Source organism: Panthera onca, chromosome D3 (genome assembly GCF_046562875.1).
Source record: "Panthera onca isolate mPanOnc1 chromosome D3, mPanOnc1 haplotype 2, whole genome shotgun sequence".
In the NCBI taxonomy this organism is placed as follows: domain Eukaryota; kingdom Metazoa; phylum Chordata; class Mammalia; order Carnivora; family Felidae; genus Panthera; species Panthera onca.
The window spans coordinates 9,054,223-9,072,299 of record NC_138350.1 but is presented as its reverse complement, the minus strand read 5'-3'; the positions used below and the strand labels follow the sequence as shown (position 1 = coordinate 9,072,299).

General features: G+C 47.9%; 1 protein-coding gene across 1 annotated transcript in view; it reads right to left on the bottom strand.

Annotated features, from left to right (window-relative positions):
- RPH3A (rabphilin 3A) overlaps window positions 1-18,077 on the bottom strand; it is a 274,475-nt gene that overhangs the window by 230,927 nt on the left and 25,471 nt on the right. The gene's annotated exons all lie outside the window — the stretch shown is intronic.

The following is an 18,077-nucleotide window of genomic DNA, read 5'->3' as shown; positions in this document are numbered from 1 at the left end:
ACCCTTCTCCAAAGAATTGTGCTCCAAATGGGAGCTCGCCCAAGAGGCCACACCCTAAGCCACCCCTGGCAGCCTGCAGCCAACAGCTGGCTGACGTGGTGGTCCAGAAGGCTGGCCCCCTGTCTCAAGACGCACCAACTCTGGAGGGCAATTTATGCTCCAGAGCTCCCCGCACGGATCAGGCTGAAGAGCTCTCCTCCTGGGCTTTTTTCTTCCTGCTTTCCCTAGCTTTTCACTCTTTCTTCTGAGAACTCTTCCCTCAAAAAAAAAAAAAAAAAATCACTTGAACAAGAATCCCCACCTTAGAGAATCCCAAAATGGGAATAAATCATTGTGGCATTAGAAAAGGAGAGGAAGGGGCGCCTGGGTGGCTCAGTCGGTTGAGCGTCCGACTTCAGCTCAGGTCACGATCTCACGGTCCATGAGTTCGAGCCCCGCATCGGGCTCTGGGCTGACGGCTCAGAGCCTGGAGCCTGCTTCCGATTCTGTGTCTCCCTCTCTCTCTGCCCCTCCCCCATTCATGCTCTGTCTCTCTCTGTCTCAAAAATAAATAAACATTAAAAAAAAAAGAAAGAAAAGGAGAGGAAGTCTGGACAAAGCATCATGGTATCGCTCCCATTCTGCCTAGCACATACGGGCTCCTTAAAGATTTGTGAGATGACTGGATGGATGGACAGACAGGAGGATCCATTACCCTATGAGGGCAAAAAACCAGCATACTGACTTCATACCTAAGGAAGTGGTAAAAGATCATCAGAGAAACCGGGTCTGAATCTTTCTCTACCTCCTTCTAGCTGTGTGAACCTGGGCAAATTACAATACATCTCTGAGCCTCAGTTTGCTCATCTGTAACATGATACCCATTTCATAGGGTTGTTGTAATAAGTCAGTGATTTAATGTATCTGTAAAGCTCTTAGCACAGTGCCTGGCACATAATAAGCCCTTGATAGACAGCATCTGGTATTATTACCATCAACTTTTTTTACCTTTTTAATGTCTATTTATTTTTGACAGAGAGTCAGAGCATGAGTAAAGGAGGGGCAGAGGGAGAGGGAGACAGAATCTGAAGCAGGCTCCAGGCTCCGAGCTGTCAGCACAGAGCCCGACACGGGGCTCAAACCCATGAACCGTACAGATCGTGACCTAGCCGAAGTTGGACACTTAACTAATTGAGCCACCCAGGCGCCCTGAATCCTTTTTTTTTTCCTAATGTTTATTTATATTTTGAGTGAGTGAGAGAGAGAGAGAGAACAAGCAGGGGAGGGGCAGAGAGAGAGAGAGAGAGACAGAATCCGAAGCAGGCTCCAGGCTCTGAGCTGAGCTGTCAACATAGAGCCTGATGTGGGGCTCGAACTCACGAACAGAACTGCAAGATCATGACCTGAGCCAAAGTCAGACACTTAACTGACTGAGCCACCCAGACGCCCCCCCCCCCATCATTTTTATTATTACTATGGACCCAACTGAGAGTCAAATACAAAGTGCCTTCCCCTATTGCATCACAAAATAGTCAAACAAGCTAACTCTGGTTTAAAAAAAAAAAAAAAAAGCAATCATCAGTAGCTAATTGTTCAAAAGGGAGAGATTAAGCTCAAGGAAGCGAGCTTTTCCTTGTTGTGGTAAAATGAAACCCAACACAGAAAACCAGGTTGATTTCTTGGGGAAAGAAAGTAGAAATCTCATCACCGGGAGATACCCTCTATGAGCTCGATGAGCCTGAGACCTCCAGGGAAGCGTTTATCAAGAATATTAACACCCTGGCCTTTTCATCTAGAGCCGATCGATAAGCATCTCCAGGTCCCTCTTAGGTTGTGATTAGTTGTTTTCATTATTTATAATTTGCTTCATACTGATGGGGTAAAGTTTTCACAAAATCCCTAAGTGTCAGGAATTAACAGCACAGAAAATTCTGAAAGTACGAGGCATTGCACCAAGCCTTGACGGCGAGCAAAAATAAATGACACACTGTTTCTCTCTTCGACCCACCCCCACTGCTACACCAGGGTCCAAGCCACCATCAGGAGCCTCCTCCCTCGTCTCTCTGCTTCCTCCCTCACCCCACTGCTGTAGATACCCGTCACAGAAGCCTCAGGAATCCTAAACGTTAAGCTGTAAAGTCTGATGCTGTCACTCCTCTGCTCTAAAGCCTCCTGTGGCTCCCCATCTTAATCAGAGTTAACGGCCAAAGTCCTACAGTGGCCCCAAGGTCCTACCCAATCTGTCCCCCACCACCTCCCTGACTTTGCCTCTTATCACTCTCCCCCTTGCTTGCTCTACCTCCAACCAGATTGGTTTCTTTGCTTTGGCCTAAATATTCCAGGTATACTTCAAACCTCAGGGCCTTTGCACTTGCTGTTCCCTCTGCCTGGGATGCTCTTCCCCAGTTACTAACATGCCTCATCTTCCCACTTCTTTTTTTTTTTTTTTTTTTTTTTTTTTTTAGTGTTTATTTCTTTTTGAGAAAGTGGGAGACAGACAGAGCATGAGCAGGGAAGGGGCAGAGAGAGAGGGAGACACAGAATCTGAAGCAGGCTCCAGGCTCTGAGCTGTCAGCACAGAGCCTGACACGAGGCTCCAACTCATGAACTGTGAGATCGTGACCTGAGCCCAAGTGAGATGCTTAACTGACTGAGCCACCCAGGTACCCCTCATCTTCCCACTTGTTCAAATCTCTGCTCAAACGACACCTTGTCAGTAAAGACTCCCCTGACTTCCCTAAATGGAAGACACACCCACCGCTCCTCCCTACTCCCAATTTCTCTTTTCTCCGTTCAACTTCCCCCACCCCAGCACCTTCTTAATCCCCGCCCATTCAATATGAGTATCTGCCCCACCAAAAGGTCAGCACCATGTGAACAGGAATCTCTGTATTTTATTCCCTGTTATAACCCCAGCACCTAGAAGAGTGTCTGGCACAATAGATAAATAGACTAAACATAATACGTACTCTAAATATAAATAGTATCGGTACAATATTTAACATATATAAATGCATATATATTTAAGTTATAATGTATGCATTTATAATTATGCATCACAATTATAACATTATATATACATGATACACAATATGTTCATATCAGAATATGTCACATATATGCGTCTTAGTTTGGCCGGCTATAACAAAAATATCACAGACTGGGGAGCTTAATAAAATTTTATTTTTCACAGTTCTGGTGGCTGGGAAGTTCAGGATCATGGCAGATTCTATGTCTGGGAAGGACTCCCCTCCTGGCTCAGAGATGGCCATCTTCTCCCTGTGTCCTCAAATGGCAGAAGGGACACAGGAGCTCTCCGGGACCTGTTTTATAAGGACACTAATCGCATTCATGAGGGCTCCACCCTTATGACCTAGTCACCTCCCAAAGGCCCCACCTCTTAATAGCATCACCTGAGCGTTAGAATTTCAACATACGAATTCAGGGGGCACACAAACATCAGCCCATAACAATACATAATACGTAGTAATGCATGCAATACATAATAATATATAAAATATATTACCTAAAATTCAAATAAGTTAAAAATAAATTACCTACAATAGCAATATATAATTTCAAGATAATATAAATATATAGTGCATAATATAAGTAGTACTATTGAAAAGTAGCTGCTTAGTAAATATTCACGGAAGGAATCCATTAATTGTGGAAATTCACGCCCAGAACAACTCTTGAGAGCACTCAACCTCCTTTCCCTCCCGCACCAGCCCCACCAACTCCCCGCCAGCACCCCACGCCCCTCCTCCCCGCCCCCCCCCCCCCAGGTCTGTGTTAGTGCCAGTCTCCTTGCCCTGAAAGCTTTCTCTGCCCACATGTCCAAATCCTAGTCCGGCGGTCCCTCCAGCCCCAGTTCAAGTACACAAGTCGTCTGAGAGACTTTTCTCATTATCCCAGCCTCCACGACAATTCCCTTGGCTAACGGAGGCCGCACTCGCCCTGTCTGCCAGGCAAGCTGGCATGCGATCATGTCCAATTTAACACTTCATCACTTCTCTGATCACTCTGTGTGTATTAATCATGCCTGCCTCTACCCAGTAGAACTCGATAACTGCGGGTGATTTTGCTCTGAGATCAGAGACCAAGCTACATGACTTGCCCCTCAAATTTTCTTATAGCGCCTAGACCCAGAGTAAGATTTCGGCGAACATATCCTGAAACTTCAAATGCCCTAGGGTAGAATAAATTCGGCAAATATTCACTCCCTCCCGGCCCCTACCCCCATCGAAGGAGTGTGTTTCCCTCCCCCCTTGGATGCTGGGAGCGACCATGAACCTGCTTGGGCCTGTGGAATATAAACAGAAATGACAAGCTGACATGGGCTCTCACAGCATCCCTATGGCTGCTGTGTGGAGAGCGGGCTGGCGGAAGGCAAGTGGGTTGGCCCCGGGAGATAGCGCGTGTGGCAAAAGTGATCAGATCCTAGAAATGGCTTCCGTGTGGAGCAGACAGGACTGGCAGGTGGACTGGATGGGGGGATGTGGGGAGGAGGAGGGGAATCAAGGTGACTCCACATTTGGAGCCAGAGAAGCTGGAAGGAGGGAGTTGCCATCAGATGTGGGGAAGACTGTGGATGGAGCAGGGGTTGGTTCGGAGACTGTCTGATTCTGAACAAAATTAGGTTTGTGGTTCCTACCGGACACCCCGGAGGAAGGGGCAGAGGAGGCAGAGGGGCAGAGGCTGTGTACGTCTAGAGTTGAGGAGACTCCACTCTGGAGACATACATTTCGAAGTCACGCACTGAATGGTACTTTAAGTCAGATTTAGGTGGAGAAGAACAAGGGTCGAAGGAAGGACCGAATCCTGGGATGGCACACTGCTTAGAGGTAGAGGAACCAGCTAAGGAGCCTGAGAAGGAGCAGCCAGGGAGGTAGAAGGAAAGCCAGGAGGATGTGCTGTCCTCACGCCAACTGAAAACTTGGCAAGTGTAATGGGTATTTGTAACTTGCCTCCTCAGCAGCCATCCCCCTTCTTCCAGAAATTGCCTCTCTCTCCAGGAGAACTACTCCTTCCTTACTCTGACCACCTGATCTAGGTGGGGCTCTACTCCCAGCTCTGAGCACAGAGGATCATGACCCACACTGGCCAATAAAAATGCTGCATTTCACTGGCCGGCAACTGGTTTAGCGACGAGCGTGTGACTTCAGCCAAATTAATCAGACTGAATCTCGGGACTTCTGCAGAAGCAATTGGGACATGATTTTCAGCAGGATTTGAGCTTTGTAGGGAAGCAACCACCTTACCACCATGAGGGCAGCTTATCTGTGAATGAAGCCCACACAAAGAAAATAGAGTCTGGAGGTAGAGAAAGTGGATCCTGGCGACTTCACTGGAACCTGGATCAAGCCGCACCTGAAGCCTAGACTTTTGAGTTGTATGACCTTTTTGGTTTATGCCAGTTTGGTTGGATTGTTTTTGTAACTTGAATGAAATAATTATTTTTTTTAATGTTTCTTTATTTTTGAGAGAGAGAGAGAGAGAGAGCACCCACAAGCTGGGAAGGGGCAGAGAGAGGGAGGGAGGCAGAGGGTCTGAAGTAGGCTCCTTGCTGTCAGTGCAGAGCCCAGTGCAGGGCTCAAACTCAAGAACCATGAGATCATGACCTGAACCAATGTCAGACGCTTAACTGACTGAGCTATCCAGGCACCCCAGAAAAAATAATTCTGACTAATTCAGCAAGGGAATGGACAAGATCATTAGGATGTACCCATCCTATAGAATATTATTAGGTAAATCTGTACTTGCCTGGAAATATGTCCATCATCATGAGTAAGAAAAAAAAGCAAATTATACTTCACTCCCACTATGCTTGCTATAATCAAAAAGATAAACAGTAATAATTGTTAGGGAGGATGTGGAGAAACTGGAACTCTTATACAGTGTGGATATAGCCTTTGAAAAACAATTTAGCAGTTCCCCATTTTCTATCTTCTATCAAAGGTAGAAATTACCGTAAGACCCAGCAATTCCGCACCTAGGCATATGTCCAAGGGGATTGAAAACATATGCCCACGGGATGCCTGGGTAGCTCAGTCAGTTAAGCATCTGACTCTTGATTTCAGTTCAGGTCATAATTTCACGGTTAGTGGGTTCGAGCCCCGCGTCGGACTCTGCACTGACAATGCAGAGGCTGCTATGGGTTCTCTCAGTCTCCCTCTCTCTCTGCCCCTCCCCCCGCTCATTCATGTGCTCCCTCTCTCTCTCAAAATAAATAAACAGACCTAAAAAAAAAGAAAACACGTGCCCACACAACGACCTGTACACAAATGTTCAGTAATAGTGTTAGCAGCATCAGGGGCGCCTGGGTGGCTCAGTGGGTTAAGCTCAGGTCATGACTTTAGCTCAGGTCATGATCTCACGGTTCGTGGGTTCGAGTCCCACATCGGGCTCTGTGCTGACAGTTCTGAGCCTGGAGCCTGCTTCGGACTCTGTGTCTCCCTCTCTCTCTCCCCCTCCCCTACTTGCACTCTGTGTGTGTGTGTGTGTGTGTGTGTGTGTGTGTGTGTGTGTGTGTCTATCTATCTCTCTTTCACAAATAAATGAACATTAAAAAACAGATAAAAATTTAAAAAATAGTGTTAGCATTATTCATAATCGCCAAAAAGTGAAAACAACCCAAATGTTCATCGTCTGATAAACAGATAAATCGAACGTGGCCTATCCGCACAATGGAATGTTATTCTGCCACAGAAAAGAAGGAAGTGTGGACATCTGCTACAACACGGACGAACCTCGAAGACAAGACTCTCAGTGAAATAAGCCTGGCGCAAGAGATCATATATTGTGTGATTCCATTTATACGAAATGTCTAAACGAGGCGAATCGATAGAAACAGAAGATAAATCAGGGGTTTACCAGGGGCTGGGGAAGGGTGAGGGGAAGTGGGGAGTGACTGCCCATGAGCACGGGTTTCTTTCAGAGAGGATGGAAATGTTGTAAGTTTAGATTGTGTTGGTTTAGATGAGGGTTACATACCCTGTGAATATACTAAAAACATTGTACACTTTAAATGGGTGAATTGTAGGGTTACTTGGCTTATGTCTCAATGAATCTGCTCTTAAAAAAAGCAAATTGTGGGGGCACCTGGGTGGCTCAGTCGGTTAAGCGTCCGACTTCAGCTCAGGTCACGATCTCGCGGTCCGTGGGTTCGAGCCCCGCGTCGGGCTCTGTGCTGACGGCTCAGAGCCTGGAGCCTGCTTCCGATTCTGTGTCTCCCTCTCTCTCTGCCCCTCCCCCATTCATGCTCTGTCTCTCTCTGTCTCAAAAATAAAAAATTAAAAAAAAAAAAAAAAAGCAAATTGTGGAACAATGTGTGTAGCAGAATCTCACCTTGCTAATAAATAAATCTGATAAACGGCAAACTAATTGCAAGTCTGAGTCTCTGTGTTATAAGAGACTGTGCCATTTAGTTGCACAGAATTCCTCTTGAGATGAGCAGCGGATTTGCGAGGAAGAAACATGTCAGCAAGTGACTTGCGGAGGGCAGGAGCCCAAGGCGTGCCCAAATAGCAAGATGTGGTCCCTAAGCTGCCACTAAGGGGGTGGGTCCTGTTAACTGGAGGGTCCCTTGCGAGGGGCAGCCTGGAATGAACACGGCATGCCATCGGGGTGGGGTCTGGTGCTCTGTGGGGATGCTCTGCGCAGTAGAAGGAAGGGGACTTGGGGATTCAGGGGGGATGTGGAGGAGGAGGTGAGCCTGGGCATTGCTGGAGGGAACAGACAGAGAAGCAGCAGCCCCAGCAGTGACAGGGCCAAGGGCAGGGCTCGATGCTGGCTGGGGTATGCCTTTGAGGGATACTAGAATGTGCCACCCTCAAAATATGCCTCTTTCAATTATTTTGAGCCACAGGCCATTAAGAACAAGCAGACACAGGAAAAGCTCTAAACCCAGGGCACATGTTTTCTCTTTGCAAAGGAAATTTCCATTCGTAGAGATGGCTCCCTCTCCTTAACTCTGGCCAGTGATGAAGGCACCCTTAAATCCGCAAAACGACCCTTACTCAACAACCCTTGTTGGCCATACTTCTCCTGCTCACCTACCTTCCCCAACTGGCCTCCCCCTCAAAAAAGCCCCAAACTAGCCCCTTTTCCTTGAGCTGAAGATGGGCTATCAGCCCAGCTCTAACTGGGCGTGGCCACATGTTACATGCACGGTGCCCGTGTTAATAAACGTGTTTGTGTTTCTCACGTTAATCTGTCTCTCGTTCCAGAGCCCCAGCTGCGAACCAAGAAGGGTAGAAGGAAAAGATTCCGTGGCCTCCCCAATCCTTTGCAACGTAATCCCTTCCTGTGCCTCCTCTAAGAGGGTCCCAGTTAAGTCACTAGAGCTTTTGTGCACGTGGAGAGATTCTTCTAGAAGAACTCAAAGATGTGCTAGGTTGCACACTTGGCCTGGGGACAACCACAGATCACCCCAAGATCTGGGAGCTGACATCAGGGATACACATAGAGGCAAGTATTGAAAAAACTCAGGGAGGAGAAAGTCCCACACCGGTAATAGTGGTTTCCTCTGGAGGTAGGACTGACAGCAAGGAGCACGAGGACTTTGATTTGTTTCTGTTACATACTTCCGTCTTGTTTGAACTTGTCACAACGAACATGAACTATTCTGTCCTTCTGCAAAGGTAAAAAAAAAAAAAAAAAAAAAAAAAAGGGCAACTCAAATGCCACCTCCTCCAGGAAGCCCTCAGAGGCAGATAATTGCAATAAAGCTGCTTCTTCTGCTGTTTCGGTGCCACTTGAGGGGAATTGACTATTCTGGTTGCCCCGGAGAGCAGAGGTTGCTCGTTTTGTCTCCCTGATACTGAGCCTATCAAAGGCACCCAGTAATGCTATCTGGGGAATGAATGAATGGGTGCTGAGTGAGTGAGTGAATGAATGAGCACAGCCATGCCCACCAGCAACACTGGATCCCACCAGCCTTTGCCCAAGCTGGTCCCACGGAGCCGGCTAAATGACAAGAGTGGCCATTTGGGGACGCTGGGCACACCCCCTGCAGGTGCCTGAGATTAATTACGCTGGCGGCCTCAACACCTCCCGGGCTCGGACTTGTGAGGCTTAATTACATGCAGGGGGGCGCACGCTCCCAAACCCAGACACCAGAGTCTCCCGTGTTATTCTCTGCCCCCTCTGTCTTCTCCTTCCGACACCTCCAGCTCCCTAAGGAAAGCAAGGGACAAAGGTGGGGCAGAAATGTGTTTCAAACAGGGAGGGAGACAGGACTCGGCTGCAGGGGGCACCTCCACTTGGCCTCAGACGTCAGGGCTCCGGAGGGGGAGAATGTCTTCTTGTATTTTTAGGAAATGGCTCAGCCAGTGGTGATGGTGGGGAGCTGGGTCCTTGCCCGGAGTCAGATCTGCATTACAAACGCCTCTCTAAGCACCCGTCCTCCGCACCACACGCCCCCTCCTGCAAGGAAGATGGGATGTTTTTGATAAGGTCTATTCTCCCGGCTGAGCTGAGAGGGACCGAAGCCATACCTGTCTCCACCAACCTCCTGGATTTTACCTACTGGATCAGCATCTGACTGATGATGCCCCCCATGCACCACTCTGGGTGAATAATTAAGAGATCAAGTGGGAGGGGAAAAGAGAACGTTGTAGGAGATCAACAGAAAAGCAGAACCAGGTTCAAATCCCAGCTTTACCACTGTGCGAAGTGGCTGTGTAGCCTCGAACAAATTGATTAACTTCTCTGAGCTTCAGTGCCACCATCTTTTTTTTTTTTTTTTAATCCTCCCAAGGCCTGGTGCCCAGAAACTTTTACCCTCCCAAACTTTCGTCTTGGAATTAAGGCATCATCATCATTGAGAATCCTCTTCTAAGATGCCTTTAAAATGTCTCCAAGTCAGCCTTCAACATTTGAGAATGGATCCATGTACCAGAGAAAAACAACCAGTTTAGTAGGGTCCTGATGGCCAGAGACAATAGACAGGTAAGTTTTGATTGGGGGGGGAGGGGGGGGGGGGGAAGAGGAAGAAGCCCAAAGAAGTTGATCCCAGAGGAAAGGAGAATAAGGTTGATGCCCGAGAGGGTGCTGGGGACAGCATCCAAGACTCAGTTTCCCCATCTCAAACAACAGACAACATAGAGTCAACTCGATTAAGTGCTTACTAGCTTCCAGGCATCATGCTAAGGATATCACAGGTCCTCTTTCACGTTTACAGAAACCCCATCTACAGATGATAAAAACGAGGCCCGAAAAGGTTAAGTAACTTACTCAAGGTCACAACACCAGCAGGTACATGGGGGGACTCAGCTTGAAATTCCGGAGTCTTCAGTTGGCAGCAGTGGATTAGGGACGGTTCTCCAGAGGCCCCTGGGGTCCTCGGACAGACTGAGGGAACGTGGGACACGACAAAAGCAGGGAGCAAGTATGCACAGAAGTCACGAAACCACAAGGCCCAGCCACTGCCGCTGGGGGTCTCAACGGAGACACAGCATCCTGGCAGGAGCGGGGCCCCGAGAAGGGCTGGCTGGCACGGACACCCTTCCCTCCTCTGCTCCCTCTGGCTCCAGGTGGCCCAATGCTCCCAAAACTGTTACCATGGAGACCAGTCTCCAGTGACCAGAGCAGGGAGCTGGGGCTGGTGGCAGGAGGCTGAGGGCAAGGGCTGGCACCGGGTCTGGGGAGCGAGCGCTGGGGGCCCCGGGGAGGTGGTGCCAGGGTTTGCCAGATGGCTGGGGGCAGGGGGCCAGCCTATCTCCATAAGGCAGGTCCCCAGCGATGCCAGGGTCTGCCAGACTCTCCAAAAAGCTACCGAGAAAAACAACAACCAAAAGCGCAGAAACACATTTTCCTGTCCTTAGTCACGCCTTAGCCATTTGTGCAGCACCTACTGTGCGCCAGACCCCATGCAAGATGGAACGGAAGGAATGCACAGGTCCTCTGAAACTCATCCATGATTCCCCATTATAGAATGAGTCCCCCCAAATCAAAGAGTATAAGAACCCCCAATAGAGAGGATATGGATTGGCCCAATGAGAAGTTGTTCCCAGGGCTGGCTGTTATTTGGGGGTTCTTCACCCGTCATGCTTATTTTCATATTAGCACTAATACTAATAAATATCAGTGTCAGTGGTAGTAAGAGCTGACATTTAATCAGCACATACTATGTGCCAACGATGAAGGACCCTATGATGGACTCCTTTCATCTTCACTACGGGGCGAGGATGTGGGCATTATTATTATCCCCCTTCCATAGATAATGAATTGAAGCTCAGAGAGGTTCAATCTTCAGCCCAAAGACACACATCTGGTGTATTGGGTTCCTATTGTCACTGTAACAAATGACCATGAACGTAGGGGCTTGCAACAATGCAGGTTGCATTGTTACCTTACATTGCATTGTTATCTTACAGTTCTGGAGGTCCGAAGTCCAAGATTAGTCTCCCAGGGCTAAAGTCATGGTGTCAGAAAGGCTGGTTCCTTCTAGAGGCTCCGAGAGGAGAATGCTTTCCCTTGCCTTTTCTGCCTTCTTGTGGTTGCCTACCTTTCTGGGCTTAGGGCACCTCCCTCTTCCTGTCCATTCTCTGCTCCCACTGTCACCACAGACTGCAATTTTGTGTCATCCCCCCCCCCCCCCCCGCACACACACACACCGCAAAGTTCATGTGTGAAAACATGATCCCCAGTGTGAGGGTATTTGGAGGCGGGGCCTTTGCAAGGTAGTCTCATGAGTGGGATTAATGTCCTTATAAAAGAGACCCCAGGGGCGCCTGGGTGGCTCAGTCGGTTAAGCGTCTGACTTCGGCTTAGGTCATGACCTCCCGGTCCGTGAGTTCGAGCCCCGCGTCGGGCTCTGTGCTGACCAGCTCGGAGCCTGGAGCCTGCTTCGGATTCTGTGTCTCCCTCTCTCTCTGACCCTCCCCCGTTCATGCTCTGTCTCTGTCTCAAAAATAAATAAACATTAAAAAAAATTAAAAAAAAAAAAAAGAGACCCCAGAGAGTCCCTCTCCCCTTCCACCATGGGAGGACACGGCAAGAAGGTGAGGGTCTATGAACCAGGACGTCGCCAGCAGGAAAGGATGGACACAGCCGTCACTCTCCTTTTCGCTCTGACCCTCCCTCGTGTCTCCCTCTTCCAAGGATCTGTGCGATGGCAGTGGGCCCACCAGATAATCCAAGAGAGTCTCCCTGTTCAGATCCTTAACTGAATCATATCTGCCGAGTCCCTTATTGGGTGCCCTATCGGGTAACACTCTTGAGTTCCAGGGATCAAGACGTGGGCACATTTGGGGGCCATTATTCAGCCTACCACAGCTGGTGCTGCAGAGCCAGGATCCAAGCCTCCCAGGGCTGACCACAGTGCCCATTCTGTGAACGACCAGGCGAGCGAGAGCATCCCTCACTCCTCGTTCCCCGGCTGGGGAATGCCTGTGCGCTCTGACAAGCACGCGTTGGGGATTCTCATCCGGCCAGGCCCTAAAGGTTTAAAACTCAGCCTAGAGGTCGAATTCCCAGATTAGCACCCTCCTGCATCAGTCTGGAGCATGCGTTTAGCAGGATGAGGAAGACCATGGGCTCTGGAGTCAGGCGGTGCGGAGGGTGCTGGGCTTCAGTCTCCACATTGACCTCTACCGGCTCTGTGACCTTGAGCACGCTCTCTGCCTTCTCTGAGTCTCAGTTTCTCTGTCTGCAACGTGGGCATAATTAGACCCACCTCCCCGGGCTGCTGTGCAGGTTTGAATTTCACCCTAAAGATCTTAGAAACTAAAAAGCAGGGGCTCCTGGGTGGCTCAGGTGGTTGAGCATCCAACTCTTGTTTTCGGCTCAGGTCACGATCTCATGGATTCACGGGATGGGGTCCCGCATCGGGCTCTGTGCCGACAGCGCAGAGCCCGCTTGGGATTCTCTCTCTCCCTCCCTCTCTCTGCCCCTCCCCTGCCTGCGCGTTCTCTCTGTCTCTCAAATATAAACAAATATTTTTTAAAAAGAAAGAAATTCAAAAGTCAAACTCTCTCCCGGGGCCAGATTCTCCCCCAGGATACACCCTAGGCCCAGACCCTCCTCGGGGAACCCCAAGGGCAGGCAAGAGAGCCCCAGTCCCAGGTGAAAAGTTTAACAGAACAAATGTGAAGTGCTAACAACTTCCTGAGAGGAAACCAATGACAAGGCTTCCACCCTGGTTCCCAGCCCCATTAAGGGGGTGTGCGTTCTGAGAACCAGGGTAACAGCGCATGTAACCTTGACCACACCAACAGCCCTTCCAGAGCCAGATAGGTGACGTGGAAAATAAAACGGGAAGCACACGGACTCGTTTCCGCCCTGGAAAGGCACTAAAGGCTGTGATTCAAAGGCCCCTGGGGTATTTCCAGATGAATAGCCCACCCCCACCAAAAAAAAAATATTTTGACAGGCGGGGCTGAATTATTCAAGTGACATTGCTCCTTATAAAGCAGAGCGTGGGTGGGCAAGAAGTTGTTTTGTTTCCACTTTATTTCTTCCCTGGAGTCTTTAGAGTCTGGATTTCATTGCAGTTCCAAGAATGCCACACCGCAGAGCCGGGGAAATGTGGTTGCAGCAGCTAAGATTCTGGCGGATGCACCTATATTTGACAAACGCTTCAGCCACTAGCCATATGCACATCCATTTAAATGAAGGAGTAGGAGGGACGGTTACCCTACTGCAGGCTGCTAATTTCATTGAGGGGACTCTAATTATTTTTCCTTTTTGTCTCCTTCCTGGGCAGAACAATGCCAGTTATATAAGAGTATTTCTATTAGCTGGAATTAAACAGTAAGTAAGAAATAATGACGGTGATTTCTCTCCAAGATGCTCTGGACGGGATGAGAAAGGATCTCGTCGGGGCTAAAACAGTCCCAGAAGGGTGGCAGAAATGACTTTCCTAGAGCAGAATTCTTCTAGTAATAAAAAGAATGTTCAGCTGACTGTATCTGATTGTAGTGGTTACATGACTGCATTTATTCGTTTAAACTCCTAAAACTATGGGACCGTGAACAAGCTCTACCGTATTAAAATGAAAGCACATAATTACAACTGATAAATAAAACTGATTAACAAACGAGAACATAAGAAAGAAAGAATGCTTGGGATCTGCCTAAACTGGTCCCGGGGAGTATTTCTGCTTCCTGAAAAGCTTATTTCTCTAAGTGTGCGTCGAGCCAGTATTTATTGATCACCTACTATGTTCCCACTAGGCAGAGGGAAAATGGCAATGAATGAGATGACAAAATCCTTGTCCTCAAGTAACTGACTTTCAATTGGGGAGAGACAAAGTGTAAATAAGAAAGTATACACATACATCATAAGACAGTCTCAGACAAGTCTACATGTTACAAAGGCAATAAAATAAGATAATGCAACGTGGAGGAACTGGATGAGGAGCTCCTTTCGATAGACCAGGGGAAGCTTCTCAAAGGAAGAGCTGTTTGAACTGAAACCAGAAGGACGGGAGAGGCCAGCCAGAAGGAACGGCAAGTGCAAAGGTCCTGGGGTAGAAACAGAGGAGATTGGTATAGTGTGGCTGGAGCCAAATGAGCCAAGGGAAGGTAACGGATGAAGAAGGGGAGAGGGGGGAAATGAGATGGGAGAGGTGGGCAGGGTCAGATCACTCATACCTTTCAGGCTATAGAGACAGCCTGAGTTTTATTCTAAATGCAATGGGAAGCCACTGGTAAGTTTCAAACAAGCACACAAAAGTGTGACAATTACTCCAGTGGCTCGAGGGACACTTTGGGAGGTATGCTAGCCATTCTGTCAACACAGACACCAGGGCCATTGACCCACTATGTCTCAGACTTGCCCTGGGGATTAATTTTCCAGAAAGGTTGAATCTGCTTCCCATCACTTTGGATACTTCCAAACAACAGGATGCAAATGGCAGGTTGGTTCGGGGGGCATGGTCTGTAATTTACTCAAGATGTATCATCAGGCACCCCTTCTTGCACTGGGGATACAACAGTGCAGAAAGCAAGGCAGTGTGTCCCCACATGGAGCTCTGTCATCAATGCCAGAAAGGTGGCAGGGGAGGGGAAGTACCCAAGATGTGAAAGCATCAATGAGGACGACCTAATGCAGACCTGAGGAAATCTGGAGAGGCTTCTCAGAGGAGGTAAATCAAAGGATGGGCAGAGGGCAGAAGGAGAGAAGAAACGGCATTCCAGACAGAATACCATGTGCAAGGGCCCAGAGGTCACAGGGGAAACCGAGGAGACAGCATTACAACTTGACTGGATCACAGAATGTGAGGGTACGGTGGTCAGCAGGGCCTCGTAAATGTCATCGAGGGACTTGGAATTTATCCCAGGGATCGTAGGGAGCCATGGAAAAGACTCAAGCTGCAGGAGAAGGAAGGAGTGGACAATCAGATGTGCATGTTAGAAAGACAGAGCTGTCTGCAGGTAGAGAAGAGACTGGCAGTGGCTGGGGTGAAGAAGATAGGAGGTGGGACTCCAGTGACGAGGCTGGTGTGGTCATCAGGTGAGCGACAGGTGAGGAGCCCCGTCCAAAGAAGTGACCCTGCGCATGGGAGAGAATAATGGATTAGTGAGCCACAGACGAGGCCGATCCAATAGAACTCCCGACCAGTGGGATGCTAGGATGGGAGAGGTGGGGTCAAGGATACCCCTTGAATTTCACAGATTAATTGTGGCACCATTGGAGAAGAAACCATCTTTGAAGGGCTGGGGAAGATGAATCACCCAGACCTGTAATGTCCAATATGATACCTACAAGCCACACCTGAAATGTGGCTAAAGACTGGGGGCGCCTGGGTGGCTCAGTCGGTTAATCGTCCAACTTCGGCCCAGGTCATGATCTCACGGTTGGTGAGTTCACGCCCCGCGTCCGGCTCTGTGCTGACAGCTCGGAGCCTGGAGCCTGCTTCGGATTCTGTGTCTCCTTCTCTCTCTCTCCCCTCCCCCACTCATGCTCTGTCTCTATCAAAAAATGAAAAAAACGTTAAAAAAATTTTTAATAAAAAAAGAAAAAGAAACGTGGCTAAAGATTAAATGACTAAAGACATGAATTTCCCATTTTATTTCATTTTAATTGCAAAATTCGATTTGGCCACTGGAAAATTTTGAAGTGTGTTCCAGGCTGAGTTAGGTGAATCTGCTGTGTCAGATGCCAGTTTCCCCAAATATCCGAATGAACGGAACATCTCACTCGAAAGCAGAAGTCCTTAATTAATGAAACGAATCATTAACCCCGAGAACAAAAGTGTTTCCCAAAGCCCAATACATGAATTTGCTAATTTAACACAATCAGTGTTGACTAAGAAACTACCATGGGCAGGACACTAGCTAACCCTGTGTATTCATTAACCGTTGCTAGGTAACGAACCTTCCCGGGTCTCAGCCAGCAACCACTTACTTCTCAGGCACAAACTGGTCTGCTGATGAGGGTTAGGCTCAGCAGGGGCGGCTGGCACCAAAGTGCTCTCATCCCCTTTGGACCAGTGGTAATGACTTCCCCCTCACTCTTTGTGCCAAAGCAAGACATGTGGCTGAAGCCAACGCCCAGGGATGAGGAAATACAGGGTGTCCCAAAGGTTTTAGCGCAGCTTTAAGTTTCAACCACTGTGAAAGTATAAATGCTACAAACTTACAAAACACATCACTTGAAATTTTCTTTTACGGTCTTTTACGCTTGTTTAGTATTGTAACTTTGAGGACAAAACTTCTAATTTTTGGTTTAAATCCCTCCGATTGAAGATGCCAAACGTTGACCGACACAAGTCACTGCGAGGTCACACGACCAAGGGCGTGGCTATAAGGAAGGAGAAAGAATTCAAGTCAGTGATACAGCGTAGCACACAGTGATGTAACGAGTGTGCAAGGAGCTTCCGTTCTGGTTGGATGGAAAAGACGGGCACTGATCGTGGTACGTGCAACAAAGAAACACTAATAAACACACGTACAAAATATTACATTGGACTTCCACTGCAGAAAACAAACATGAGCCAGACAGCACGCGGTTTCATATGCATCATTTCATTTACTTCCCACAAGAAAATGAAACAGATAGATGTTAAATCTGAAGATCAGAGAGAGTCAGTGGCTTTGTTAAGATCACACAGTAAACATTCAATCCCAGATCTAACTACAAAGCTTGCGCTCTTGACCTCTTAACTAGATGCTGAGTTCCCAAAATTAAATGTAACAGTAATTCACTGAGTTCCCCAAATTAAATGTAACAGGAGAGAGAAGGAATTGAAAGTCTTCCTGGAAAAGAGGGGCGCCTGGGTGGCTCAGTTGGTTAAGCGTCTGACTTCAGTTCAGGTCACGATCTTGGAAAAGAGGGGCGCCTGTGTGGCTCAACTGGTTAAGCGGCAGACTTCAGCTCACGTCATGATCTCACGGTTTGTGAGTTCAAGCCCCACTGTGCTGACAGCTGGGAGCCTGGGTCCTGCTTCCGATTCTATGTCTCCCCCTCTCTCTCTACCCCTCCCTGGCTCATGCTCTGTCTCTGTCTCTCTCTCTCCCTCTCAAAAATAAACATAAAAAAAAAAGTCTTCTTAGAAATGAAACTCTTTTTCTTTGGGTCCCAGAAGTCTGAGTTTGTTAAAAAGGAAACCACAGGTCCAAAATGGTGTCACTTAGGCCAACTCACCAAACTGGAACTTAAATACCTAACCTAACTGCACTTTCAACCTCCCCCAGAAATTTCAGGAATTTTCTGGTGGGGAACAGTAAGGTAATCTGTCACACAGGCCCTCTCCATGCCCCAAAGGAAGATGAAGTAATCCACCTACTAAGACCTTTATGTCCCCAAACGAAGGTGACCTCCCCTGAAATAATCCTTTTTTTTTTTTTGTTTATGACTTCCTTGTCCTGTCTTTAACATCCCTTCCCTCTCTGCAGCCCTTTGGAGCTCCCCTCTATTTGCTGGGTAGGATATTGTCCATTTAATAATTAAACAATTATTAAGCACTTAATATGAATTTAATAAGGGCAATTAGATCTTCAAATATACCAGGTTGAATTTTTTTTTAACAAGTTTGATGCTGATAGGTAGAAAGAAAGAAAAGAAAAGAAAAGAAAAGAAAAGAAAAGAAAGAAAGAAAGAAAGAAAGAAAAAGAAAGAAAGAGAGAAAGGGAAGGAGAGGCACAGAA